Below are 4,272 nucleotides of genomic sequence, written 5' to 3'. Positions count from 1 at the left end.
ACATAATATTCCCTATAAGATTTTCCGATTAAAAAGGTGGAAGGTATGTAGCGCCTACAATCACGGTGCAAATGTACAACCAAATTGAGAAAATGAAGATACACAGAGGCTACATTCAAAGTTCAAAAATATCTTTCTATACTCTAGATTGCGTGTAACTTACTCACAGAATATATTTTAAAAATTTCTGGTAACTGCATTTAGTACTATTAACGATAAAGATCTCGCAAATATTTAGAGTAGCCTACAAGTTTTCAAATAACCTAATCTACTCTTCCTATAACCTCTTCCTATTATAAATACCCACGCCTCTTCCTAAAACACTCATACCGCAAAACCAAAAGAATGGCTTCTAAAGCGCTCAACAACACAGCAAATGATTCTAAACAACAAATCACCGGCATCAGCGACTTGAAGCCAAAGCACACTACTAAGATGGTTCATGTCAAGGTTCTACATTCCTGGTCACAAAACATCAATCACGGGGGGGAAACCATGGAATTCGTATTGGCTGATGAGAATGTAAGAAATCCAAACTTTTTCAATAGAATAGAGTTTTTTATATAAAAATTGTGTAATTTGAGCATTGATATTAATTGATGTTAATATTTCTAATTTATTTAATTGTAACATGTACAAGGGGCATAAAATTCATGCAAGCTGCAAAAAGACTTACTTTGAGAGTAAAGGAAGACTTCTTCTGGTTGGAGTATGGCGCAACATCAGAAACTTCCAAGTCAGGCCTGCTGGAGGAGCATATCGCACAACAAACCATATCTACGAGATTTCATTCAATCAAGCAACAGTCGTTACTCGGTCCAATTTCATGAATGATGAGTTATATCTTAATTTGGTCGATTTTCAAAGCGTTTTATCTGAAACTCTTTGATGAAAAACTGCTAATAGGTAAAAACGTGATCGATAAAATATATTTCAAATAAGATAATCCCGCGCTTTGAAAGCGCAGGTCAAAATCTAGTTTCATTATTAAACCTGGAAATTAATTACTTCTATCATCCCCTATATATTAATCATGGAGCATTATAACATTTTTCGTAGCCACGTGTCATCACTAATATAACAAATGTAAAAATACAATATTAAAAAAAATTCGATAAAAAAATTAAAAAAAATCAGCAAAATATTATCAAAATATAATAAAATTACGATAATAAATAAATTTAAAATATAAATATCATAAAATAAATATTATGTAAAGCAGATTTAACCAAAGAAATATATATAATTATTATTAATTAGTTAATTACTGTAAATATAAAAGTAAAACAAGATTTAGACATGCGATTCAAAAGCGCGGAATATTATACATTGTAAAAATTTAATAGAAATTGACCAAATGTTTTGTTAAGAATGATAAAATGGTAGATCCACCTTATTTAAACCCGTCTCATTTTTGGCGAACACATTTACATCTCGACCGTTTTTAATTTTAACTTCTTAGTAATTTTATTCATTTAGATTCATGTAATTGTATTAATCATCTATTTAGACCGGTTTGGGTTTATTTTGAGTGACCAAAATCATTTAATTTTTAGAAAATATATTTGTATTGTATTTTTCGTAAGAAATATTTAATTCATATCTAAAAATTTGAAAACAATGTTTAGATTTTTTTTTTGAAAAAAGGAAAATTAAATCAATGTAATTCATATATAAAAATCTTAGTTTCTACGGTTGTCATGCTTAGTGGGTTCAAAACAATGTAAATTTAGTTAAAAACCATAAGAGAAAAGTTAGTAAAAAAAATGATACACGTGAAAATTAACATTGTGAAAGTGAACCGGCTTCCACATAGGTCAAACAAAATCAAATAATTATTCACAATAATTTTTAACCTAGATTTGAGAACATTCAATAAGTTTAAAATTAGATATGATTGTGTATATATATGTTATAAAATCGCTTTTGTTAAGTATTAAATGATCGAAAGACTACAATTTTTAAATGATCTAAATATTAAGTAATTTAATGTAAATATGATGAAAATCTAAGGGTAGAATCCAAAATTTTAAAAATAGGATCTTGCTTTAATAGTATAGACTAGATTTTGATCCGCGCTTTCAAAGCGCGGGTTTATTTTTGTTTTTTTTTTCAATTGACAAATATTTAGTAAATGTCACATTTTCATATATTTGTGTTTTATTTTATAAAAGACTTAAAAATTTTATCTTTATTTATCGTATTTCATTTTAAATGACTATTTATGTTAAAAAAATTAAACTTTATTTTTTTAATGAATTAAGTTGGTATAACTCTGATAAATTAATTTTATTATGGGATTAATACCTTCACTAAAAAATTATATACTTTTAATAAAGATTTATACTTTTCAATAAAAAAATTCAATTATTTTTATGAATGCTTAAATTATATTAAGAAAAGAAAAAATAATAATTAAGAATAGTTGAAAAAAAATTATTTGAACTTGGACTCAATGGTCCAAAGGAAAAAAAAAGGTGAGAATTGAATCTGATTTTTTAATAGGCCCAAATGGCCCAAGAGAGATTTGATTTGGGCTGGATCCAAAAATAATGACCCAATATAGATTTGTTATTAATATTACTTAATTGCCCTTAATGAAACATGCAATGTTAGTGAAGGAAACATGCCCCTAAACGACAAATGACTAGATAGTTTTCTAAAGGGGTTCTAAATAATCTTATTTCGAGAACTTTGTTTGCCACTCTCTCACTTTTTAAAATTATTTTAGTATTTATAAATTTTGAGAATCCCATCTAAATATCTCCGTTGGGCATGCTCCAATGTCTCAAGTAATGATTTGTGATGAGATGGATTCTCTTAACAACACTACAACTTATATCTAAAATCATAAATTTAACTACAATAAAAATATATAATTTTATAATAATAATTTACTTTATAAATGTAAATTAGAAGATGACTCAAAACATATATAAAAAAAAATATATTAACCAACTGTTATAATTTAGTTCTTTTGTAAAATTTATATATATGCATGAGACTGTAGAATATTATCGTTATATTAATTTACGTATATTATAGTTTACATATATTAAGTTACATATATTATAGTTTATTTTATATTTCATTCTAAGCACAATATATCTTAAGTTATACATAATTTTCCTCAAATATATTTATATATCTTTACGTAATATACTTAAAATAAATGCAAATAAGAAAATTAATCATATTTTTAATATATTTAATTAAATTCAGAGAAATAGATGCAATCTAATATACCAAAATGAAAACTAAATCGACTATAAAAACAACAAAATCAACTAGATATAACATATCTAAAATTATATGTCTAATTAAGTAATATAATATTATTAATATAAATTATGCATACAAATTATAAATTAATTTAAAATTTAAAATAAATAACAATCTATTATTATAGTATATTTATTTTATAAATATTTGTACACGTGCATGAGCGCGGAAAAATCACCTAGTGCATCATTAAAAAAGAAGAAGAGTGTGTTAAAAACTTAAAATCAATGGGATTATTATGCTAGAATGAAGAAAAAGTGATTTTTCCAATAAATAGTAATAAGAAAATTGGTTGTACTCAAATATGAAAATAAAAAAGATTTGCATATATCTTAAATTCAAAATGTTTGGTAACTATACTTTTCATATTTTAGGATATTTAGTCATGATTGTATAAAGGATTTACAATTTTTTTATTAAGAATTGATTGTACTCAAATATGAAAATAGGAAAGATTTGTATATATCTTCAAAATATTTGGTAACTGTACATTCCATATATTAGGATATTTGGTCAAGATTATACAAGTGATTTTTCAATTTTTTTTGTTAAGAAAATTGATCTTACTCAAATATGGAAATAGAAAATATTTTCATATATCTTCAAAATATTAGATAACGGTACTTTCCATATTTTAGGATAAATATTATCCATATATTACAATTTCTACTCGGTGTAGAAATAAGACAAAGAGGTTCTAAATCAAAATCAACTAATCTTAGAACATTGAATTACAAGCGTTAAAAACGGTAAAAAAAAAATCTATAGATTACTTATTCTAATAAAAACAGATTAGCTAGCAAAACGTAGAATTCAATTTTTACAAAATGTCATTTTCTGTATTATATAAAATCTACTATAACAAAATTTGAAATTTTTATTTAACAAGTTTTAGTTTCCGACAAAATGCTACTACAATGATGAGAATATTTTAAATTGTTCATATTTTCATATTTTTGGGGGTTTGTAGAACTATTTTATTTCATTAAT

The sequence above is a fragment of the Brassica oleracea genome, chromosome C3 (assembly GCF_000695525.1).
Source record: "Brassica oleracea var. oleracea cultivar TO1000 chromosome C3, BOL, whole genome shotgun sequence".
Taxonomy (NCBI): Eukaryota; Viridiplantae; Streptophyta; class Magnoliopsida; order Brassicales; family Brassicaceae; genus Brassica; species Brassica oleracea.
Note: the sequence above shows the minus strand (reverse complement) of the source record.